General features: G+C 40.5%; 1 protein-coding gene across 6 annotated transcripts in view; it reads right to left on the reverse strand.

Moving 5' to 3' along the window:
• The window catches only part of MPDZ (multiple PDZ domain crumbs cell polarity complex component), a 167,851-nt gene extending 163,734 nt beyond the window's left edge, over window positions 1–4,117 (reverse strand). For all 6 annotated transcript variants that reach the window (XM_060300935.1, XM_030877169.2, XM_030877168.2 and 3 more), the window contains exon 1: window positions 3,883–4,117. The gene's annotated coding sequence lies outside the window, so the exon portion shown is untranslated. The remainder of the gene's footprint in view (window positions 1–3,882) is intronic.
• Between the last annotated feature and the right edge of the window lie 22,829 nt (window positions 4,118–26,946).

Genomic DNA, 26,946 nt, shown 5'->3' on the forward strand with positions numbered 1-26,946 from the left:
ACAAAGAATTAATCCCCAAAATTTACAAGCAGCTCATGGAGCTCAGTATCAAAAAAACAAACAACCCAATCGAAAAATGGGCAGAAGACCTAAACAGACATTTCTCCAAGGAGGATATACAGATTTCCAACAAACACATGAAAGGATGCTCAACATCACTAATCATTAGAGAAATGCAAATCAAAACTACAATGAGGTATCACCTCACACCAGTCAGAATGGCCATCATCAGAAAATCTACACACAATAAATGCTGGAGAGGGTGTGGAGAAAAGGGAACCCTCTTGCACTGTTGGTGGCAATGTAAACTGATACAGCCACTATGGAGAACGGTATGGAGGTTCCTTAAAAAACTAAAAACAGAACTACCATACGACCCAGGAATCCCACTACTGGGCATATACCTGGAGAAAAACATAATTCAAAAAGATACACATACCCCAGTGTTCACTGCAACACTGTTTACAATAGCCAGGACATGGAAGCAACCTAAATGTCCATCGACAGATGAATGGATAAAAATGTGGCACATATATACAATGGAATGTTACTTAGCCATAAAAAGGAATGAAATTGAGTTATTTGTGGTTAGGTGGATGGACCTAGAGTCTGTCATACAGAGTGAAGTAAGTCAGAAAGAGAAAAACAAATATCGTATGCTAACGCACATATATGGAATCTTAAAAAAACGGTACTGATGAACCTAGTGGCAGGGCAGCAATAAAGACGCAGATGTAAAGAAAGGACTTGACACAGCAGGGGAAGGGGAAGCTGGGATGAAGTGAGAGAGCAGCACTGACATACATACACTACCAAAAATAAAATAGATAGCTAGTGAGAAGCAGCTGCAAAACACGGGGAGATCTGCTCGATGCTTTGTGATGAACTAGAGGGCTGGGATAGGGAGAGTGGGAGGGAGGCTCAAGAGGGGATATGGGGATATATGTATACTCATAGCTGACTTACTTTTTTATACAGTAGAAACTAACACAACATTGTAAAGCAATTATACTCCAATAAAGATATACAAAAAAAAGTATCTGAGATGCAAAGAGAACTTCAGCCGCCAAACAGGGCATTGTATATATGATAGGAATCTGGAGTACAATAAAAACTGACATACATCTGTCCCCTAGCAACAACAGTCAGGGGGCTCACGTGATGAAATGAAGGAGTGTGTTAAATGGAGAAAGGAAACCAGAAACAAGAGAGGGGAAAAGAAATACTGAAAGGAGCCAAGGAAAAGGAGAGAACACAAGTAAGAATTATGGTATGCATCTGAGCAATCTAGTAGTAATGTGTTGAGACAAACTTCATCAATTGTTTTGTTTGTTTTTGCAAATGACGTAGGCAAGACGAGTGATGAAGAGTCAAGGGGCTCCCCAAACTAGCTCTGCCTAAGTGACAACCTGCCTGTGGAAAGGAACTTATGACAACCCCTAACCCCTGCCTCTGTCGAGCTAAATAAGCAGAACTATAATTCTCAAAGCTGCTCAGGTAACAGAGCAGCTAGAAGTCACCAGAACTCACTGCAGAGCACCCTGAGATACAGCTGTATATTGAACTTAAAATAGCTAAATATATAATTTCTGCTAATCACAAACCCCACTTCAGCCTAGATTCTTAAAAAGATACCAAAAGGTTAAGAAAACTTTTTGAGAGTGAAACATGGAAATGAGAAATCCAACACATTAATTTGTCTGCCTACTGGGGAACAGTCTGCCAATTCGCAGAACACCAGAAACAGGGCCTAAAAGGCAGTGGAATTAAACAATATGCTCATTACATGAGGGAGTATGTAAGCAATACTTTCGAAGCCTAGTCTTGATTGGCAACTATTTCTGTAGAGTAAGACAGTAAATTTTTCAGACTTTGAAGGCTCTCCATCTCTGTCTCAACTACGCAACTACTCAAATCTGCCACTGCTGCTGCGAAAGCAGCCACAAACAGCAAGAAAGAATCACAGACAATAAGAATGAGAGTGGCTGTGCATCAATAAAACTATGTGCACTGACATTTGATCTTCATATATTTTTCACATGTCATGAAATATTATTCTTTTGATTTTGTTTTTCAACCATTAAAAAATGTACAAATCATCCCTAGCTCTTAAACCGTAGAGAAAAAAACAGGCTGCAGCAGACAGATTTGGCCCTTGGCCCTTAAGTTTACAGACCTCTGCTTTTAAGGACCCTAATGTGAACTCTGAAATGGGAGGGGGTAGTGAGGGGGCAGTGAGGGATAGAGTCCAGTCTAGATAAACTTGGCCCATCTGTAAACTAGCCCATCAGCAAGCAGGGAATCTGGGCATCCCAGACAAGATTACTCCCACCACCCTCTAAACCCTCTCAGCTCCTCCCTCAGGCAAAGGCACAGGTGCACTGCATTAGAATTCAAGCCAAGAAACTTCCAAGTTTTGTTGGGTTTTAAATGCAGTTATTTACCTAAATTCTACCGGGGCTAAAGCATATATTTTACAAATTTAGATGATGCGACTCCTACAAAAAGTTCATTGTAGTTCCCTATACCCAAATGCAACATGTAACCCTGAAACCCACTCCATCACTTCATGAATGTTTCAGATTAGGTGTTACTTATTCTGTTAAAGGCAACCTAAATGAGGAATGCCTACGGAAACACAAACGGGATGTTTACGCCACAGCTGTCCAACAAGGCTGGATGACAAGAGTCTGGCCACTTTTCAGATTATTCCCCTCTCGACACCAAAAGAATTTGGAGAGTCTTCCTTCTAGGTTGGTGAAGTCAAGGTCCTCTTATCTGATGACACCTCTGAAACACTAGCCGCCACCCGCACCCACTCCGCCCAAGACCCGCAGCGTCCAAACCCGGATTCCGCCCCAGCAGAGCAACCTCGGCAGCCCCAGCTGCTGAGATGGACGGAGACTTCCCACCGGCCCCTCCCGCCCTCTCCCGGCCCCTCCCCCTCTCCGCAGTCCCAGCATGAATTTCCACGCGATCGGCAGGAAAGAATAGCCCAGGCTTTGTGCCTCTGCAAAAGAACGCAGCAAGAATTTACACCATCACCACCGCTGAAACACACACACACACACACACACACACACACACACACACACACACACACACACACACACACACACACACACACACACACACACACACACACACACACACACACACACACACACACACACACACACTTCGGAACAAAGCTTCCCTACAAACATCCGGCATCCCGGGGCTGCGAAACTGCGGACAAAGGCGCCCCATCGCCGCGGGGTGGGGGGATAAAAGGGGAGGCGGGAGCAAAACACTCCCACCAACGCGGACAGCTGACGAAAGGGTACTGGCGTCTGGCAGAGGGATGAAAAGTGGGGGCGGATACCAGTGAGCCGCGCGCTCTGGGTGTCCCGCAGCCGAGGCGAGAGGCGCCAGTCTGGGGGCGCGTCTCCCCACCCCCGCGTAACGATAGAGTGGGCGTCCGACCCGGGGCGCGGCCACCGCAGCAGACAGCAACAGGCTCCCGCGCCCCGCTGCGCCCGGCCCGCGTGCCAGGCCCGGGGTCCGCCTCCTCAGCACCCTTACTATGCCCCTCCTGGCGAACAAAAAGACGAAACTTTTCAACCTCTTAGAATCAACAAGAGCAAAAGGAGGGGAGAAGTGGCTGAAAGAACCGGAACGACCGCTTGGGGACCCGGCGAGTCGCAAAGGAAACTTCCAGACCCCATCATTTTCAACAATCAGAGGAGCAGCTGCTTCCCGGTAGCGCCGGGCCGCGCAGGGTGGGCCGCCCGCCCGCCCCGCGAGCCGAGCCCCGGGCGGCCGCGCACCTTCCCGGCCGGTGCGCGCGCAGGGCACGGGGGCGCGCTCCGGCCTCCTGGCCCGGGCCCCGGCGCTGCTTACCCTGCTCGCGGCAGCCGCCGCCGGCGGGAACGCGAAAGGAACGGAGGGTTGGAGAGCTGGGGTCGCCGGGGACACTGGGAGCCTCGCCTCGCCCACGCTCGCTCTCTTCTGTCCTGAAGTAACGTCCCGGCGAGGAGCTTCGGGAGGAACGCGCACTAACGCTCCCACTCGACCGAGAAACTTAATCCTGCCCGGCCGCCGGCGGCCCGACGCCAGCCTCGCGCTCCGCCGCGCCCCCTCCCCCTGCGCGCGCCGCACTTGCGCCGACCGGGGCTGCCGCGGAGGCGGCTGCGGCGGCTGGGCCCGGGCTGCCAGGGCTGCGTGACGCCTTCGGCCGGCGGGGCGGCTGGCGCGCCTCGGCCAATCAGGGGGCGCGGCCCAGCCGGCAGGCCCCGGGGTTTAAACTAGCTCCGCGGGCGCTCGGCTGGGGATGTGGGGAGTGGGTTCCGCACGGTTGCTGGAGAAAAGCCCCCTTAAATGTCAAGGTCAAATAAAAAAGAAGCATTAATTTGGACAAGTCTGTCCCATGCAACGTTTAGGATATACACTAAAAAATTCTTTGTTTATCTGAAATTCGGATTTACCTGGGCAGCCTGTATTTTTATTTGCTGAATCTGGTAACCTGCGGGAACCGGTAGCCTCTATTTCTAGTTTTGAGGACTTTTTTTTTTTTTTTTTTAATGCGGATTGCTCTCTGGTAGCTCATTAAAGTGATGAGAAGCACTTTAATGAGGATGCTTGGGGGCGGGGCTAATCTAACTTTCTAGAAAGTAACTTTTAGCGCATCAATGTCCATTCTCAGACAGATGATCCAACTAAAAAACAAACAAAAAGTGGAGGAAGGGTGCAGAAATACACGGTGCCAGGAAAAACATACTCATTTCTATTCTGTGCCATTTAAGATTTTCTTTCTGATATTCTCAATTCCCTGAGTCCCAGGAATATTCTCTGGGGAGGAAAATTGCTCCCTTTTTCAATACATAAGTCTAATATTAAAGTATACATCAAAGGATACTCAGAAGCCCAATTAAAATATTTAAAGAATTTATTTTAATATCCTGAATTAAAGGTCTGTTTTTCTTTAGCAGACTTGTAAATTTGGTTTGTCTTAAAAAACGTATTTGTATTTCTACAATATTCACCAACTATTTAAGGGGAAACACAGTTTATAAAATATACAAGACTTCAGAGGGAAACTGGTTTAAGTTTTTAAATGGATATTTTCAGAAAGCTGCAAAATAGAACATTTGCCTGTAAATGACTAGGAGTTGAGTAGTCAGCTCAGTGCCCTGGGCTGAAGAGAGTGTCTTCAGCCCAAGGACGCTTGCTCTTTTATAAACATATGAATTGGTATAGATTTTCCCACGGGGAAACAAAAACATGGAGTAGATTTCTTCATAGTCTATGGATATTCATTTCCTCTGGGTCTTTTGAAAATGAAAGTTAAGATAGGATAAAGGAAAAACTCATTTACCTTATCTTTTCTGTTCGTTGTCTCTTCAACACATCTCTATGTTGCATAACCTTTCAATCAGCACTCTCAGGTCTCTCCATTCTGAAAAAGAGACAAAAAAGGAGAAAAGAGAAATAGAAGGAGAGAAGGGGAGGGAGGGAGGGAGGGAGGGAAGCGGGGAGGGAGCGGGGAGAGAGAGAGAGGAAACAAATAAGCTACTTCCCAAACCTGTCTCTCCCCAGCTACCACACTTTTCCCCTCTCCTTCTTAGTTAAGTTTGTTGAAACCAACCAACTGCATCTGGCTTCCTACCCCTTCATAGTACAGAACGGGCCCTTGCTAGGGACACCAGTGACCTCCCACTACCTAAATCCAGCAGATGTGTTTCTCTCCTCATATTCCTGTCTCTTCAGATGCGTTCATAACTGTTGCACTCTCTCTTCCTGAACTGTTCCCCTCCCCTTGCAATTCCAGGCAATCACTCACTCTTGGTTTTGCTCCTTCCTCTTAGTTAGGGGCAGAAGTGTGAGACCTGAAGCTCATACAATTTGGGGCTCTGCTTTTAGAAAAGAAAAACAAAGATATCTTTCTTGTGAAAATTTTACAAAAATATATGACCGTGTAAACCCGTTGCTAGGGCTCCTCCCAAGCAAGAGAAGGACCCAGAATCTTCACCTTTATTAGCTGCAAAGTTGCTCTGCCTCTGTCTTCAGACCACTCTTTGATATTCTTTGCCAACTAATCTCTCCCTAATCTTTAAATGGAATTCCTCAAGACTTAGTGATAGGCCCTCTTTTCAACTCTATCCCTAAGTCAGTTCATTCTCACCTCTAGCTTATCATTTATTGGTTAAGGATTCCTAAGCTGTTATCTTCAATGCAGACTTCTCCATCTATCTGATTTTATTTGACTTCCCCATATGCCTGTCTCAAACCTAGATTACCCAGAATGGAACAATGATATTTGCTCAGGCCTGGCCATCTTTCACAGTTCAGTGTTTCAGTGAACGGCACAGCCATGGACATTACTCCATGATTCCCACAAGTTAGGATAAACCCACTGAGATACATTCTCATCTGTACTTTTGCTTCACAGTATTCATCCTACTTTGAAATTATACATTTAGCTATATATGCAATGTTTCTCTTCCCACTTAGACCATAAACTACTCAAGAGCAGGGCCCACTTCACCAGATCATCCTCAGAGCCTAGCAAAATGTTTCATACCTTATCAGTGTTCACTTGACATGGGACGAATACGTGAATGCAAGAATGAATGATTTCTCTACATAACTTTTTTGTTCTTGCCATAGAGTCATCTCCAGCATCCCATTTGGAGAGTATTCTCTTATTGCTTAGAAATTCCAGAGGATTCCTCCTCTTTGAATAGCAAAGTTCTTCCATTTGTCCATTTCCAAATCTGGTCATTCTCAGATGCAAAGGAAGTAAGTGCATGAAATGCTAGCTGGTAGAAGAAGAATAGGAGAATGATTCCATAACTAGTTACTAAAAGTAACTAAGGGTTCCTTAAAAGTTACTAAAAGTATTCTAAGGGTGTTGAAAGGTAAAATGGCATTTATTCTATTGAACCATAGGAAAAGAGCCCAGCTTAAAGGATTTAATAACTTGGTTTGTTGCAAGTTTACAAATGAGATTAAAACAAAGCGTGGGTTAAAAAGATACTACTGTTCTGGTCTCATTTAGCAAAGCAAATTGTACATGCCCATCTTAAATGGTAATACATCATAAGTCAAAAAGGCATTTTGCCTACGTTACTTCTTCCATAAAATTACCCAGAACTGGGATGATTCCACTCAGGGACATCTCCTTTTGAAGTAAACCTGTATCATTACTGCTCCATTCTCTTCTGCTTGTTCTCACCCAGAGGACCCAAGACTTTCTAGAGTGACAAGGCAGTGTGGTATATTGCACTGGTTTAAAAAAAATGTTTTTTAATTAAAATAAAATCTTACAGGGCTTCCCTGGTGGCGCAGTGGTTGAGAGTCTGCCTGCCGATGCAGGGGACACGGGTTCGTGCCCCGGTCCGGGAAGATCCCACGTGCCACGGAGCGGCTGGGCCCGTGAGCCATGGCCGCTGAGCCTGCGCGTCCGGAGCCTGTGCTCCGCAACGGGAGGGGCCACAACAGTGAGAGGCCCGCGTACCGCAAAAAAAAAATAAATAAATAAAAAAAAATAAAATAAAATCTTACAGAGAAAACCCAAGTATATAGAGGATAAAGTAGAGTTGCTCTTGTCTATGGGGTGGGTTGAAAATACAGGTTAATAAGTCTTTCTATTTCCTGTCAAGCACAGGCTCCGGGATCTGAAGATGAAGGAATTAGGAACGTTGTCTGCATCCCAGCTGTATTCCCAGGGAGGCATTCGGCACAGCAATTTGTTTTTCTCAAATTTGAGTAACGTTCAGACTATTTTTGTAAGGGAAAATTTTGAGGACTTCCAGGATTGGCTAGAATTATTTTTTATTATAATTTAACAAGTACAAATATCAACTGAGTACATAAAACTCTAATACTGGTGAAAGACCCAACTTGTCTACTCAAAACCTTTAATGTCTGCTATTAAAGATAGATCCTAGAAATTGCAAGTTTGATCCATCAAGTTACAGAGTTGCCTCCCAGGCAACACAGTCTTTGTTCTGCTCTCCTAACAGTGGGCCAGTTCCTCCCTCACTTGGTAGGTGTCACTACAGGGCTCTCAGGTCAGCACTGTGTATGAACCAGATTCTTTCCCCAGGACTAAATGACTTTGGAGGAATTCTTACTGTGGGACAATGGATTATTTCCAAACCTTTAACCAGCCGTGACTCTTATTAATAATGCTTCATTTAAATGCAAACTACTTGATGTGTCTACATCTCCTCCTGCCTAAGGGTTAACTAATGTATAACAGATATGCATTTTTATTTATTATAGTTTGCAGAAAGGTTTTTATATTCTATCAGTGTTGGCTGACTGACTTTATGGTTTCAATCGGCCTCTAGTTTCTAAAATAAAAGAAAGGAGTTTGGATACTTTTTTTTTTCAGTTTCTTCAATGTTAGAAAAAAAATAGACCATTTTAAACAATCTTTAACTTTTTTCTCCGTTGAAAACAGACAAGATTGAAAAGAGATGAAGAAGAAAGAAAAGAATGTTAGGATAATAAATATATTTGTGTCTACAAGAAATCCATTAGGAGGAAGGAATGACTGAGAGAGAATGCCAGGCATGTGAAAAATGTAAAAATTATATCTCTTGAAAACATGTAGAGTAATCTGTCTCTCTTCATATAACAAACTGTTTATAGAATAGAGGCACTGAAACATACAGTGTGTCTGACTGGGTCTCATCTCTCTGAGGAAGAAAGAAAGGGCATTGGGAGGTCATGACCATCTGACCTTGACTTCATTTACTTATGTACCCACAGAATCCTGGTGCAGTGAGGAAATCTTAGGAGAAAGCAAGAGGACGTAGTTATTTTTTGGGTGGAACACATCCAAATAATCTCCAACTCAAGTTTATACAAGCTAGAATAGCATTTTGGAATCTCTCTCCTGAAAAATATTTCTTCTGCATCATGTATACTATGAGGGTATAAGTCCATTGCCCAAGCAAAAGTCAAGACAAATAAGCAATAATGATAATGAGAAGAACCTGTTCAAGTCACATAATAATTTTTAGGTAATACCCCTCCTTTGTGATGGCAAAAAGAACAGAGAAGAAAAATTGAGTTTTCCAGACTGCCACTGCGTCATTGGATCACACATTACCTGAAGCCCACACCCTCTCTTGTACTTCCATTTATATGAGCCAGTAAGTCTCCTTTAGTTCTTAAACTAGTGTGAATTGTGTCTTCTGTTATTTACAACTAAAAGCATTCAAACTGATGAAATATACATACTAAGCCATTCACAGTGTTTTAGACAGGTACTCTTAACTTTCTAGGAACACACTGAGATTACCTCAGTTAGTGAGAGTTGTTAAAGGATAGTTAGGAATATAAGGAAGATGAGAGTATTCCATAGGTGAAACTCACTGAGAAATGTGACATCTTATCTGGTTATACCACAAACGTGCAGAGAGAATGTAAGCTCGTTTCAGAGGATGTAGCTCTAGAGACCAGGTAGGTTTTCACTGAGTCTCTGCAATTTTACCATAATTATGATTCAGTGTAGCCCTGTCCTTATTAATCTTGCTTTCCATCTTCTTCTCAGAATATTTGTTTAAATTGGTTCCTTGAAAGTCTGGTGATCCTTAAGATTCTGATCCATTTAATAAAGAGGCAATGAACAGTTCTAAGCTCTGCACACACTGGAAACATTGTTGACCCATGCGCTTCACTTCTGAGGGAACAACACTTAGGAGACCCTAAATTCCAGAAGGAGGAAATCTTGGCTCATAGACATTGATATGTTTAGAGAGGACATTTCTGGATGTTTATCTGAGAAATAGATGATAGACGCCTGGCTGCCAGGAGTTCTGTATGGAAGCCGTGTTGTGTGTGTGTGTGTGTGTGTGTGTGTGTCTGTCTGTCTGTCTGTCTGTCTGCCTGTCTATCTGTGTTTATGCACAAATGCGGTAGTGGCAGTGATGGTACTGTTGACTGTACCGATCCCCATGTTTTCCACATGACATTTATTTCTACTCTCTATTATACGCTGTACATTTCATTGTTTCCTGCTTCTTTGTAGTTTTAGTAGTTAGTTCAGTTCCCTCCAGCTGTAACACTCTAGGCTCTAGGGCAGTGCTTTTCAAACTATCTGTGCAGGGTCAAATTTTGTGTTTTAAACTTGCAATCTATCAGTGACCAATGCACTTAAAATGGATTACTAGAAAAGTGATTACATGCATGGATGTTGTATCAATGTTAAATTGCCATAAAGATATTAAAAGAAACTTTCAAAGTCTTTGTGAACCAGGCTACAGACCATACTTTGGGGAGCAATTCTGCAGGGCCTTGTTACTCCCAGTATGGTCCATAAACCAGAAACATTTGCATTGCTTGGGAGCTTGTTAGAAATGCAGAACCTCAGTCATCACCCCAGAATACTGAATATGAATCTTCAGTTTAACCAGATCTCCAGGTGATTTATATGCACATTAAAGTTCTTAGGGAGTTTCTACTCTTTGATCTGTTTCTTGTCTTCCAGGAATGTGCTGCTATATCTTTACCTGGAAAGATTTTTCTTCAGAGCTTCAGACAGCTCGCTTCTCCTCCGCGGTCAGATCACAGGTCAAATGTCACCTCCGTGGAGAAGGCTTCTCCGGGTGCTCCAACAAAAGCAGTAGCCTCTTCCATTCCACATAACCCTGTATTATTTTCTTTAAAGTTTTTATCACTATCAAAAATGGTTGCTGTCCCCCTTCCTGTCTCCCATTCCCAGCTAGAATGTAAGTTCCACAAGAGCAGAGATATTGTCTGACTCATTTTCTGTCTTTCACCACGTGATAGTACAGTGCCTGGGGGTGGTAAGCCCTGTCTACAAGGCTATGTACGTTACTTTTGCTGACTCATGACTTCTGCTCACCCCTAGCTCTTCCTGCCTCCCGATTCTCTTTATTGCTTTCTCTCCTTGTCTCTCTGAATGTGTGATAGAAAACCCAACACAAACTGGCTTTTAAATAAAACGGATGCTGGTTTATGTAACAGAAAAGTCCAGAGGAAACCCAGTGATCAGGTGTAGTTCAGTCAGGGCTCCGAGCCTATTTCTCTCTGATTCTTTCAGCTCCACCCATCTCCATGTGTCAGCTTCATATTCAGGCTGGCATCTAGGTAGCCACGGCAGTCCCAGCTGTCACATCCATACAGAGTGCTGTCCACAGGCCATCCAATGCACTTGCTCGCTTTTAAAAACTAAGTAAATTTCTGTCCCCCAAACCTCCGCAGCATGCCTTCAACGCTCCTTAGATTGAATTAGATCTCATGACTATTCACAATTCAAAATACTTATACACATATAGAGAGTAGTATAATTACAAACAATAAAATGTACAGATCTCAAGCGTGCATTTCAATCCATTTTGACAATTACATACACACCAGAGAACCAAGATGTCAGAGATTTCCAGAAAGTTGCTTTGGGCCCTTTCGTTAATCAGATGAGTAATGGTGCCTTGCTGAGCCATATTGAAGTTGAAGGCAAAAGGAGCAATCAGGAATACTGATCTTGTCTTTATTTAAAATGGTGATGTTTTATTCATCATTTACCTTGACTTTTATTTTTTTTAATATTGCATTAAAATCTGATTTACCTTGATTATTAGGTTTTTTTGGTACCCCTCCCCCTTAAATTTTGTGCTAAGGTGAATACCACATTCACTTCACTCACCTCTCCTGATGTAGCCCTGTGGTCGATGAGCCTCTCTCTCTGCCTCGCTGCCTCTCTCAATATGATCTCTGCATGTAGCCTCTCCACATGATGGCCTCAGAATGGCCAAACTTCTTCCATGGTAGCTGAAGGCTCCCAGAGTAAGTGCCCAATAGAAGCCACAGGTCAGCTGCATTCCCTATCTGATTTAGCCCCAGAAGTCACCCGGTGCAGCTTCTGCCATGATTCAGTCATCACAACAGTCATAAAGGCTCATCAGGTACAAGGAGAGGGGAGAGAGACTCTATCTCTTGATAGGAGGAGTGTCAAAGCATTTGCAGATATATTTTAAAACCACCATGCAACCAGTTGCTTTTACAGCAAATTTTGGGTATTAGTGAATAGCCCTTATTTTTGACTACTAAAAATTCCCAACCAAATGAATGTTTTAAAAATTCACCTTACATTCTATTTAAAGTATCTCCTCTTTGCTCCAAGGTTTAGTTGGATGGTTTTGGTTTTATTCACTACTTCCTCTCCATTCACTTGCTGCTGGTTTCTGGCTCTTCCAAGTTAAGGCTAAGAAGCTGGGAATCAGACGAAAAGGAGGAAAAGTATCTTTTTACTTGGCTAGATGTTGAAAACTCTCTCTGTGGCAGTTAGCCAAAGGCTAACTCCATCTCTTAAGGGGTGATTTAGTGAGCTATTTGAAGACGTCCTCCACTCTGGCTCCCTGGACCTCTGCCCATTTTAGAGACGATGTACATTCCTGCTGACCTCCTAAGACTCCCCTTCAACTCCTGCTTTCCTGGTACACCCCACACAGCTTCCTCCTCCTAGGGTCCATTCATCCAGGAAGGAAGTTCTTTGGAGAATGCGTTTCAAAATGGCGCTAGTCTAGAACCACTATCTTCCAAGGTGTCTTTGTGGAATCACAGAAAAACCCAGTCCATCCAAATCTGTAAATTTGTCTTGGACCTGCGATCTCAAGCAATTTAAGACAGCCTGTTACATTCAAATTTTTCTAGGGGAGAATCAGACTATCATCTGTGTGCTCCCCATACTACAGAGGACCCGATCAATTTCCTCTAAATATTTTCTCATCACACTCTGTTTTAACAGCTGCACCAGGCAAGACCTCAGTTTTCACAGCTCAGCAGCATCCAGCCTGTGTGAGGAAATACCTCCCCTCTATCAAACAAACCAGACTTGGTGAGTAATTCTCTTGAAGCTCCCCTCACTTATCTGGGGAGATGCTGAAGAAGCAAGACTTTGCCCAGTATGAGCAATGGAGGAGAAACGTGTAGTATTTTCTACCAAGTGTACGATTTTCTCCAAAAAAAGCCTCACTCTGAAAAACCTTCCTTTGAATTCCTACCTCACGGCCTGAAAGTGGATGATAGGTGAAACGTGTCAGGATTTGCGTTGCCGTTCTTAGTAAGTGCCATGGGGAATGTGTCTACTTCTTTTGTTTAGAATATGTAGATCAGGTATCTCTTGGGCCCTGAGATTGGGACTTCATCAAAGTTCCAAAACAACAGAAATGTCCTAGTTGACATCAGTACTGATTCTGTTATCCCATATTAGAGTCACATCTTACAGTATCTGTTGCGGAATCATGTCCCATTTGTCTCATTTCTTGCATCAATATCAATATCAATTGTTCTAATTGTTATAGATTTATAATATGTTTTAATAACTGGCACCCTCTCACTATTACTTTTTTCTCAAAATTCTCATGACTTTTCTCACCTGATAGAATAATTTTTAAATTATATACTTTAACTTATGGAAATCAAGAATATTAGATAATCCAAAAGATAATCCAAATGAAATTTGTAGTATATTTTTTCTTTTAGCAGAATCTGAAGTTATTTGCATCTTTTTTACAAGTAGCAACATAGGCATATTTTATAGAATCTATATTTTAGAGGAAAATACATAAAAGCAGTAGCAGTAGTGGCTTTGAGATGTATTTCTCCTCCCCAATTTCACTTTAAAAATGCAATGTCAGCCAGAGGCCACTTATCAAGTTAATTCATAATAAGATATGAAGTGAGTTATAAGATCTACTTTGTCATTTATAGCTTAAAAATACTGCTTACTTAGAAGAAGTTGGAAACTGGCTGAAAAACAGTAATAAAGAGGAGAATAGAAAAGTGAAACACTTTTAAACTATATGCTGGGTGGGATAGAGAGGGTGAGAGGGAGGGAGATGCAAAAGGGAAGAGATATGGGGATATACGTATATGTATAGCTGATTCACTTTGTTATAAAGCAGAAACTAATACACCATTGTAAAGCAATTATACTCCAATAAAAATGTTAAAAAAAAACTATATACTGCATCTATATTATCTATTATCATCCATTCGTTTTAAAGCCTTTGCCTTCTCACTATTAGTTCTTTTTTTTTTGCGGTACACGGGCCTCTAGCTGTTGTGGCCTCTCCCGTTGCGGAGCACAGGCTCCGGACGCGCAGGCTCAACGGCCATGGCTCACGGGCCCAGCTGCTCCGCAGCATGTGGGATCTTCCCGGACCGGGGCGCGAACCCGTGTCCCCTGCATCAGCAGGCGGACTCTCAACCACTGTGCCAGCAGGGAAGCCCTCACTATTAGTTCTTAATCTTCTCAGTGTGGTAATGATAACTGAAATTTAAAAAATATTTATCTGTGGATAAAGTGAAGGATTTAAATTATCTGTAGACTAAATAATTCACCTCTGAAAGGTCTTATCTTTGTTTCCAGAGGATGATGTATTTAATTATCATAGAGATTATATTTTCTAAAAAAAATTTATAATATGAATGAACATGGAACATTCCTAGTAATCTTAGTTCAGTAATGAGACTGCAAAATTGAAAAGGGCAAGGTGAAAAATTTGACAAGAGCAAACTAACCCATCAGTAACATTATCTCAAGGGAATATTTGTGATATTTCGACTTTACAGGATTTTGTTTCTTCATAATATTTTCTGAATTTTGGCTCTGTATCTCTGTGAAACAGTTTAATGATTAAAAAAACTTGTTCTGGTTTACTCAACAAGTATGGGTTTGCTTATATTTGCCATCAATTAAATTTTGAGGGTTTTCTTTTATCTTATGTTGCAATTAGATTACGTATAACATGAATGACAACATGGAAGACAGAGCTTACATGAATAATATTCAGTACATTTAGTATACTATTTAGTATTTCTAGAATAAGAAAAATTTAAAAGATTAATTGGCTTATAGGTGGAAATATGTATTATATGATAATTATGTATGTGTAGCAGGCAGGTTCACTGAATCATTATTAAGGGATTTTTGCTTAGATATATCGGGTAAACTTGAGACAGGAGAAAGAAGAACTAGATTGAGTAAGAACTGTTCTGTGTTCACTCTAAAGACCAGTAGGATTTAGAGCTCAGAGAAATCTGGTACTAGCTCACCAAACAAGAGCAGAAAAGAGGGTCTTATGCCTCATTTCATTTAAGGCAGTTTTATACCCTCTGCTCTGCTGTTTCACTTTCATTAAGTAACGAATATCCTTGAACACAGTAGGGGTTGGGTGATAAGGGGATAGCTGCCACTCATTCTTTAGTAAATGAGAATTGAGTACCTGGTAAGAGCCAGGCACTGAGATCCTCACAGAAACAGACTACGTAGGTCCTACTCCAAAGACGCTCATATTCTAAAGGGGAAGGCAGGTGGGAATGGATGACAGCAATGTGGCTATAGTGTCCATACAGGGGAAGTCCCCATTAGCATTTCTCTAAGGGCATAAGAGGGCTGTTGAAGGGCTTTAAGATGGAGGAGAACATCATCAATTTTATAAACCTCAAAGACCAAAAAAGCAGAGGGAAATTATCTTTTCAGGACCAGCCCTTCTTTCTCCTTTCTTTTTGAGGTCAAGTGCGTGAGCTTGAAGCCTTTAGCCAGGTCCAAACTTAGGGTTCTGAGGCAAAGAGTGAGCCTACAACAGAGAGATGACTACAAACATGGGGGTGATATGTACGTACAAAAAGTTCAGGAGTATTAGTACCTCTCTATGGCCATGTTCGTAACAGTTTTCACCAAAAATCTGGTTTCCTTTAATCATGTGCACAGAATCTATTTGTTGCTTATAAAAACTGGCCTAGTTCCTAACTGAAAGCCATCTCTACAACTAGTTCTCTGTTATCTCTGATTTCCAGACTTCTTAGGGTCCCCACTGACGATCTTCCAATACTTACACATACTACTTACAGCAAGGACTGTACCGTCAACACTTTCCTACTACCACTTCTGCTGCTTCCAACACCACAACCACTACCATTTCCACAGTCACCTCCACTACATGCACCACTGTAATCAACACCAACACCAGCCCAACAACCAAAGTAAAATGTAAATTTGTACATTTTGCCATCATTCAGATACACTGGAAAGCATACGTTATATTGGAGAACGCCCTTGGGATCAACACCTGGGTGAGGGGATTGTGACAGAAGTAGGACTGGGCAAAGGGAAGTGTTGAATCTTGTAGTATTGAAACAAAGCCCTCAGTAGATTCCATAGGTTGCTGTGACACTAAAATGGCCCTTTAGAGTTGTCCCACCTTGAAAAAAATGGGCCTGATCTTTTATAGGTCTATGGAAATTGCCTAACTTATTGACAGTATTCCCAAGATTGTCTCAACATCATCAACCTTGCCTATATCTTTGTGGACTTTGCTTTTGTTTATTAATTTGCTTTTCCAAACATTTTCCTAATTCTGTAGCTGTCTCCCAAATAAAATCTAATTATGCTTACTGGGTTTTGCCCAATTGCCCTTCTCTCCATACGCAAGAGTGCAGTGTAAAAAATGCAATGCTGAGTGCAGCAAAATTAGAGTACAGCCAGCTCATCAAAGTATTCTCAAGTGGAAGGAGACAAAGACATGACCGACTCAAGCCTGGGAAAGTTAAGCATAAAGGTGAAATCTAGAGGCAGAATCAGGGTTAACAAACAGGAAACATAGTTGGGTATCAGGAACAGGACAGAAACTGGAGCAGGGAAGAAATGGGAGCAGAGCAAGAATAGATCAGAAACAAAGCAGTTGCTACAAACAGCACCCAGTGACCACAGTTTGCTTTTGTTGGTCAATTAGTCCTGACTATGTGGTGAAATGGAGTTGTCAGCATGGCTTAAGAAAGACACAGAAAGGAGGCATTTTAATTTTTGTGTTTACTTCAAGAGAAATGGACCAAGAACTGAACAGCCCTATTACTAGTGAGGAGATTAAATGAGGAATTAAATCAAAAGCCCAGGAACAGATGGCTTCACTGGCGAATTCTACCAAACATCTAAAGAAGAATTAATAACAATCCTTCTCAAATTCTTCCAAAAAATAGAAGAGGAGGGAACACTTCCAAACAAGGCCAGCAATTCCCTGCTACCAAAACCAGACATGACTCAACAAGAAAAGAAAATTACAGGTTAATATTCCTGATGCACATAGATGCAAAAAGTCCCAACAAAGCTTTAGAAACCAAATTTAATAATACGTTAAAAGGATCACACACTTTGACCAAGTGGGATTTATTCTAGGGATGCAAGGATGGTTCTACATCTGCAAATTAATCAATGTGATACATCACATTAACAACATGAAGAATAAAAATGATATGATCATCTCAATAAATGCAGAAAAAGCATTTGACAAAATTCAACATTTATGAAAAAACCTTTCAACGAGTGGGTTTACAGAGAATGCACCTCAATGTAATAAAGGCCATATATGACAATCCCACAGGTAACAAAATAGTGAAAAACTGAAAGTCTTTCCTCTAAGATTAGGAACAAGACAAGGATGCCCACTCTCACCATTCTTCTAAACACCGTATTAGAAGTCCTAGCCAGAGTAATTAGGGAAAACAGAGAAATAAAAGGCATCCAAATCATAAAGGAAGAAGTAAAACGGTCACTATTTGCAGATGACATGATATTATGTAAAAAGAACTGTAAAAACTCCACCAGAAAACTATTAGCGTTAATAAATGAATTCAGTAAAGTTGCAGGATACAAAATCAATATAGAAAAATCGGTTGCATTTCTATACACTAATAATGAACTATCAGAAAGAGAAATTAAGAAAACAATCCCATTTATAATTGCCTCATAAAGAATAAAATACCTAGGAAAATATTTGACCAAGGAGGTGAAAGATCCATACACTGAAAACTGTAAGACACTGCTGAAAGAAATTGAAGAAGACATGAACAAACGGAAAGATATTCCACGCTCACAGATCGAAACAATTAATACTGTTAAAATGTCCAAACCACCTGAAGCAATCTACATATTCAACTCAATCCCTATCAAAATTCCAATGGCATTTTTCACAGAAATAGAACACACAATCCTAAAGTTTGTATGGAACCACAAAAGATACATTTCTTACCCATCTCTGCAGACAACATTTTTTTGGCTCCTTGGTCAACTGGGTTCCAGATTAATTCCACAATGGAAGGACAGAAAAAAGGGAGAAACCAGTTTTTTGCCCTCTTTCTCTTTGCTTTGGGCAGCCTCAGGCAGTACCTTTTCTCCTTGGAGATTCCTGATCACTCTGGAGGGATACAGAGTCTTCCATTCATCATGCTCTTGAGCTCTGGTAAACACTGCCTTATCTCTCTGTTCCTTCATCCCTAAGACACTAGAGGCTTCCTATTGTAGCTAATATTTGAGAGATCTCAGCATCCCCACTTTGGTTTGTCTGCTTTCCCAATACATTTGTAGCTCATTTCTCATGCAAAATTCCTTTTATTAAACTAGCTGGCATAGGCTCTGTTTCCTTCCTGGACCTTGACACACCCACTAACTTTCTGTGTTCCCTTGCACAAAATGAGGATTGCACTGACTTCTAAGCCCTTTTCAGCTTTTATTGGAGATTACTTCCAACCAACACTTTCCCAGCAATCTGGTACACCTATTCATGCATTCATTTAACAAATATTGATTATGCGATTATCGAGTTCGAGGCACTATTCTAATTCCCGAGGATACATACAACAGTGAAAACAATCAAAGTTTTGCTCTCATAGAGCTTGCATCCTATTGTGGGATAGGATAAGCAAGTGTCCCAGTTTGACTAGGACTGAGGGAGTTTTCCGGATGCAGAACTTTCAGTAGTAAAACTGGGAAAATTCTAGGTAAATTGGGGTAAGTTGGTCACTTTTGTGTGGGGCAGTAGTGAAGAAAAGTATTTTTTTTTTAAAAAGTCAGGTGGTAATAGTGCAATGAAGAAAAATAAAGCCAGATAAAAGAAAGGAAGGATAGGGTTGCATGAAGTCTCTTTTGATAGTGTGGAAGACATTTTGGATGAAATAACATTGAGCAGAGACCTGAATAACGTAAGGAAACGAATACTACAGATATCCAGGTTGAGAAATCAGCCAAAGGAAAGAATACATTGGGTTATTTAAAGCTTCATTAAGATAAAAATTATTAGATAAAATAGCAATCTCAGATAATACAGTTAGGTTATACGATAGAGACTACTTATTTTATACCCAGTTTCATTCCTCCCTTCTCCCTTGGTGACAGAAGTCTGAATTTTTTCAGGGTGGTATTGTTTGTTGGGAGAGGCAATCCACCATGGGCCCTGCATGTTCTTAGTGGGTATGCCAAGAATGCAAGGTCCTGATAGCTCTTGACCTCGACCATTTTTTCAGGGTTGTTTTTGAAGAAAATAGGATCAAGAGTGGGCTGACTTACTGACTGCTACACAATGTTGGGTTTTTCCAAACCTCATGCATTTTCTTCTCCTGTAATAATGCAACCCATTGCACATGTAGAGTGTCATCAAGCCCATGGCATAATTCCCATGGGACTTAGGGACCAGGGTAATCTACACAAAAAGCTGGGCAATGATTAATAAAGACCCAAGAGTCCGTCTTCTGTCAGCAACCATGAAACAGTAACAGGATAATTTAATAGATTTTAAGTTAGGCAAAATCAAACTACACACTTGACTTGTGAAAAAGTACATTGCAGCTAGGCGTGACCAGGTGTCTAAATTTGGGCCAAGGATCTGCAAGTAAAAATTACTGGGAGGAATTGGTGCAAAGACTGTTTAAAGGGAGACAGCTGGCTAGGGTGTACTTTGTTTTTTGTGCTTTATCTCCTCTTCCTTTCTATTGTGAGAATAAAGATAAGATGGGTGGATATCTGGCATCCCTCCTGGACCACACAGTAACCTTGAGGGTGGCAGCCTGCACCAAGGATGGCAGAGCAGAAAGATAGAAGCAGCTTAAGTCCCTGTTGACTTTTATGGAATTTTCATACCTATTTTAGCCTACTTGCCTACCTCTAGATGGTTATTTTTGATAAGAGAATAAAGTATTATATCTTCCTTAGTCCTTAGGGCTCTCCTCCTTTCAGAATTATTAAAGAATTTTATAAATTATAAATATCTAATAATTGAGATAACAGTGGCTTTAAATGTCTCAAGAGCACTAGTAATTTCTCAGAAATGCCTCGTGGACCCCTCTGAAAAAAACGATTAGTAAAATTTTGGGAGACAGAGTGTCTGTTGGGTAGGCTTCCAGTCCCTTTTCCCATCATTTTAACTAGAGGAGATTTATTTTTTTATCTGTTTTGTATCAGCTGACCTTCTGGATAAGGTTTTATTTGAAGCAAGGGTCCACCTCTATAAGAAAGTTTGAAAACTACTGTGTTAGAGAAATAGTTTATGAAACATCATTCATGTTATTATGTGAACTTGAAATGAGGAAGCTTTATCTTAAGTTTACCATTTGGAATTCATTTGCTATTTTTATAACTGTATTTGCAAGAATTGAAAATTAGTTTTAGTCGTGATGCAATGTGTTTTGGCAATCCTAGTGCATGGATTTCCATTTGTAAGTAATTTTAAAAGGTTATATTCTTCCCTGAGTACACATTTTCAAATACCTGTTATTACTATTCTACTTTATGCATTAGTGTCTTGGGAAGAATATGGCCCTTAATGTAGAACCAGAGATTACAATGTTATCATTTTTGAGATTTTTTTTTTAAACAACTACTAACAGGACTCTGCAATTACAACACATTAAAACACTTTTACTACTGCACAAAAATAATCTTTTAATAACTGCTTCAGCATTTACGATAGTAAACACAGCAAAACTTCTGATAAAATACAGAGCAGACTAAGCACAAAAGATTCTTTAAGGTGATAACTTCTGGAGTGGAATATGATTTGATTCTATTTTATTTTTAAACAGTCATGTATCTATTTCCTTTGAATTCAGATCTAATATGCAGTAATGAGAGGCGGGAAGCAGTTACATAATAAACTAGCTAGTCTCAAATTGAAAGCACCACGATGTCTTTTGGATAATAAGTGTTTTTCAAAAAATTACAGTGGTGTTTTTACAAGTTGGTCTAGTAAAATCCTTCAGTAGCAATAATGCCATTTCTTATCTAGATGGCCACCAGAAAGGATGCTCTCATGAAACATTCAAAATGGCTCCATTTCCTTCCACTAAAGGAAGATTAGGTAGCAGAGTGATCCAGAATCAGCAACTGATTGAGGATGAATAGTAGATTGAGCGGGGATCTATTCAAAATGCTTACCAATTTGTATGACATGGGCACTAAGAACACAGGGAAAAGAGACTGGACCTCTTTATGGGAAGAATCATGTATTCATTCATGCACAAGGTCACATGATATGGGAGGGACTATTATAATTTCCTTCTTATCTTTCGTTGCCCCAGTTGGCTTATATCTCCAGATTAGAAGGCTCTCAGAGGTGGGCTAGGAGGAGGAAGCCTATTTTTCTTCTGTGGAAATAACAGGTACTCCTCAGATTCCACTTGAGCTGATGTAAGATGCCACAGAAAGATTCAAGAAAACCCAAACCATAGTCCCTACAGTCAGTAAGGACCAAGAGACCACAGTGGAATTCTGAGACTAAGTTCCTGTATCATTGATTAGGTGTTAGAAAGTGTACTATGGAGGAAAACGTCTAATGTGATCCCTATGACCTGTCTGCCATTTCTCAGATGTCATCTATGTTGTCTCTGAAATGGGAGTTTCTCCTATCTCTCTGAAGAAAACATTCCAGTCATGAACAAAGCTCAATCAGTAAGATGCCCAATTATAAAATTAGTATCCCAAACTCAATCTCTTCCCTTTTATAAGCAAATGTAGTCAGCAAATGCTATGGAAGAAAAGATACTATTTATATAATCCATCAAAAGTAATTAAAAAAACTAGGAATAAGGTTTCAAAAACATAGGACATATATTAAAAAACTGTATTACTCGACTGACATATGTAAAAAGACTTGAATAAATGGTGAGGTATGCTTTGTTGTTAAATACGAAGACTCAACATCATATCAGTTCCCTCACATTAATTTAGTATTTAAACGTAATTCTAATAAAGATTCCTATATATATATATATATATACACACACACACACACACACACACATATATATATATTTTGTGTGTGTGTGGTACGCGGGCCTCTCACTGCTGTGGCCTCTCCCGTGGTGGAGCACAGGCTCCGACGCACAGGGTCAGCGGCCATGGCTCACGGGCGCAGCCGCTCCGCGGCATGCAGGATCCTCCTGGACCGGGGCACAGACCCACATCCCCTGCATCGGCAGGCGGACTGTCAACCACTGCGCCACCAGGGAAGCCCCCCATATTTTTTAAAAGAAAAGTTGACTCAATAATTCTAATGCATACATGGGAGGATAAATATATGGAACTTCTAATTTAAGATGGTTGATAAAAACATGCATATTTCCCTCCATTCCTGAACCCCACTAAAATGAAATAAATAGATATGACCATACAAAAAGAAGTCATAAATACATAAGGGTAAATATTTTGGGAGAGGAGACAGCAATAACAAAATTCTAGAAGTTGGAAAGAGATGGAAAGCTACAAAACCACTTGATTTGCCTTGCAGACTTGGGCACCTGCTACTTGTGGAGAGTAAAACAGCACAAAAATATCAATAGCAGGATTGATGGAACGTTATCTTTTAGCAGAAGCAGGCTCCCATCATCTGCCCCATTCCACATATCTGGGATTGTTGCCTCTTTCCCATCAGGGCAGAAGACAGGGGGTTTATCCTTTGTGGAAAGTAGGACTGAAGGGCTCTGGCCTGGGGAATGTTGGGTACAGCTGAGAGCCAGGATACTGTACTGAAAATAGGGATATTAAATTGAAGGCTTAGAAAGTAATTGTTAATACCCAACAGTCTTCTCCTCAATTCAGCTTCCAGAGCAGTAACAGCTTGACCTATACTCTTAAGTGTGACATTAGAAAATTCTTTATTGAGAACTCCAATCAATCCAAGATAAATTCCTAAAGATACTGATATTATGTGCTCTCGAAAATTTCGTTAATAATAAAAATTTATAAAACAAACTATTGTAGCTTGCTCAACATTTCCAATTGTTAGAGAAATTCAAGTCAAAACTACAATGGGGGGGTGGTGGTGGGAAGAACTGGGAGACTGGGATTGACATATACACACTAATATGTATAAAATATATAACTAATAAAAACCTGCTGTATTAAAAAAAATGAAAACAAAAACAAAACTACAATGAGGTATCACCTCACACCAGTCAGAACGGCCATCATCAAAAATTCCACAAATTACAAATGCTGGAGAGGGAATAGAGAAAAGGCAACCCTCCTACACTGTTGGTGGAAATGTAAATTGGTACACCTCTGTGGAGAAGAATACGGCATTTCCTTTAAAAACTATAAATAGAGTTACCACATCATCTAGCAATCCCACTCCTGGGCACATACCTGGAAAAGAGGAAAACTCTAATTCGAAAAGATACGTACACCCCAATGTTCACAGCAGCACTATTTACAATAGCCAAGACATGGAAGCAACCTGAGTGTCCATCAACACACAAATGGATAAAGATGTGAGATATATATATATATATATATATATATATATAAAATGGAATATTACTCAGCCACAAAAAAGAATGAAATAATGCCATTCGCAGCAACATGGATGGACCTAGAGATTATCATACTAAGTGAAGTCAGACAGAGAAAGACAAATATCATATGATATCACGTATATGTGGAATCCAAAAACATGGTACAAATGAACTTATTTATAAAAGAGAAATAGACCCACAGACATAGAAAACAAACTTATGGCTACCAAAGGGGAAAGGGTGGGAAGAGGGATAAATTAGGAGTCTGGGATTAACAGATACACACTATTATATATAACATAGATAAACAACAAGGACCTACTGTATAGCACAGAGAACTATATTCAATATCTTATAATAATTTTTAATGGAAAAGAATCTGAAAAAGAACATATATATATATATATATATATATATATATGAACCACTTTGCTGTATACCTGAAACTAATAGAACACTGTAAATCAACTATACGTCAATAAAAATTATTTATATACATATATAAAATAAACTATTGTAGGTTAGATTCCCCAGGAAGTAGATTCTGAAATGGAGATTACCTTGCAGGAAGTTAATTAGGGAGTATCCATGGTAACCACATCTATGGAATAAAGAAAAGGGAAGGAAGGAGTTTTGGGGAGGGGTAGTGGAGTTGTGATCACATCTCAAGCTGATCCCATGAGAGTTCTGAAGCAGGGATGGTCCTTCAAAGGTGTCCTGCACTATTACAAAGGGATGTGCTTATATGCCTTCATGCTGGTATCCCCTAAGGAGAGGGCATTACCTTGGTGAAGAAGTTTTCTCTAATTGAGGGCAATTTCCAGATGACAGCTGAGGACTGGCAGTACGTCTAGCAGCTGGGGAAATAAGACCTTCAGGTCTGAAGGAGCCGGGACCACCTGCCAGACTGCCATGCAGTGAATCCCACACTTGCCATGTGCACAAGTTTCTCCGTTGCTATTTAGTGTCTGTATCAGGCAGGAAAGGCTAGGGTGTACTGGAATAACAAATGATCTCCAAGTCTCAGTCGCTTATAATCACAGTGCTTCTCTCAAACTCAGCTTCGATTTGAGACCTAGGCTTCTGGGGAATAGGCTCTATCAGTAATATTGCTGACTTTTGCATTTAGAAAAGAGCATGGAAAACCATGCACTGACTCTTAAAGCTCAGAAGTGACAGACATCACTTCTGGTAACATTTCATTGGTTAAATCATGTCACATGGCTAAGCCTAATGTCATAAACAGGGGATATACAATACCCTCCTATATCAGTTATCTATTACCCCAAAGCTTGGTGACCTGACATAGTATGTATTGGTGTATTGTTCTTCATGATTCTATAGGTTGGCTGGGCTCAGTGCAGTGATTCTTCTGCTCCCTATGGTGTCAGCTGGAGTCAATGAGGGGGCTGCATTCAACCAAGACCTCAGCAGAGGCTGAAACAGCCAAGATATGGCCCCTTTCCCGTAAATGGCAGTTGGCGTCAGCTGTTGATTGGAGAGCCTTGCATCTCTTCCATGTGGCTCATCTCTCCATGTGGTCTCTCATTACTCAGTAGGCTAGGCTGGGCTTCTGTATATGGTGGTAAGAGCATTTCAAAAAGGATGCTTCCCAAACCAGAAGTTATCAGGCCTCTTAAGGCCTATGTCTGAAACTGGTGTCACATCTGCTGCACTATGTTGGTCAGTCTTTATTCGAGTGAGGAGAGGTAGACAGCAACGGGAGGAACTGTTGGCAGCTGTCATTGGAGGCCATCTACTCTACTTTAACAGGGTGCGAAGACAGAATTATTTTGTGAATGGTCATAATATTTTCCACTAGAGAGTCACAGAACATCAAGTGTGTGAGGAAAGGCTCAAACATGAGAGAAACCTAAACTTATTGAATGAGAAGAAACTTGGAAGGAACCACATAGGAAGAGGAAAATGTAAAAACAAAACCAGGAAAACACACTTAAAGTTCAAAGAAAAAAAGAGATTTCATCCATAAAAAATAACATGATTTTTAAAAAGAGAAAACAAAAGGGGTCTGGGAATTTAAAACAATGATAGAAATGAAAAACTGCAATAGACATTTTGATTATTAAGATGAAATTTGCCAGGAGATAAGGCACAAGACAAAAAGTGGAAAATCATAGGAAAAAGATAAGAAAAGAAGAGCATCAGTCTGGGAAGTCCAAATTTACAGTAATCAGAGATGCAAAGATAGAGAACAAAAGAAACAGAGGGAGGAAAATCACTAAATAAATAATCCAAGAAAATTTCCCAGAACTAAAGGTCATGAGTCTTCAGACTCTAAAGTCCCCTGACAGCAAAATGGACCAAAACAGACCTAAACCAAGGCACATGCCTGTGAAATTTCAGACATTTAGAAAAAAAGATGAGTGTACACACTTCTCAAGAGGAAAAGATGTTTCATATAAAAGATCAAGGCTCACAATGGCATTGAACTTAAGCAATAGTGATTCTGGGAGCTAGAAGACAAAGGTGATTAGCCTTCAAATTCCAAGAGAATAAGATTTCCAATGTATAATTCTAAACTCAGCTATCTAACTGATCTCAGCTATCTGTTAGAAGGGTATCTAACAACAGTTTTCAAGTGTGCGGCGTCTCAAAAGATTATCTTCCACTGGTCTTATTTTTAAGGGAATAAATCAAGAAAGTGCAAGAAATGGGAGCCAGAAAGTGAAAGATTGATTAGAAGAGAGAGGAGGCAAAAGGAGATCCCAAGACAACATCTGTCTTAGAGGACAAACAATCCAGATGAAAAAAAAAAAAAAAGATGAAATTCATTGAAGACAATGTCTTTGAACAAGCTGAGAGAAGATTAACACTTCTAAGAGAGAGTTTGTGTGTGAACTAAAAATGAGTACTTACATGGCTCATGTCTGAATGGCCGCCATGTTGCTTGTAGAAATAGAACCTTGAATATTGAACTATATTACACACCATGAGAGAGGAAGCATGAGTGTGGAGGAGTTCAGAGAGGCTTACAAGGGACAGAAATTGGTGATAAACTAAGTCCTCATCTTCCATAGCAGGAAGTCAATAGATAAGTCCTACAGCCAAAATATGAAGAACTGAAACTACTCATGTTATTTAGAAGTAGACAGCATAGCCCAGTAGAAACATCTAAAAGAGTAGACTATTCAGTTATGTAAATTAATAAATTCCCCCCTTCTTTTGCTTAAGTCAGTTTGAGTTGCTTTTTCTGTTTTTTTCTCTTTTTTAACTTTGCTTGTTGTTTCTGTTTTGTTTTTTACACTAAAGAGTCTTGTCCAATATATACATACATATTCTCAGATTCTGCATCATAATTTTTGGAAAAAAGTATTTAAAAAAGCTTTCTGGGTGATTCTGATGCAT

This window comes from Globicephala melas, chromosome 6, assembly GCF_963455315.2.
Source record: "Globicephala melas chromosome 6, mGloMel1.2, whole genome shotgun sequence".
NCBI classification, from domain to species: domain Eukaryota; kingdom Metazoa; phylum Chordata; class Mammalia; order Artiodactyla; family Delphinidae; genus Globicephala; species Globicephala melas.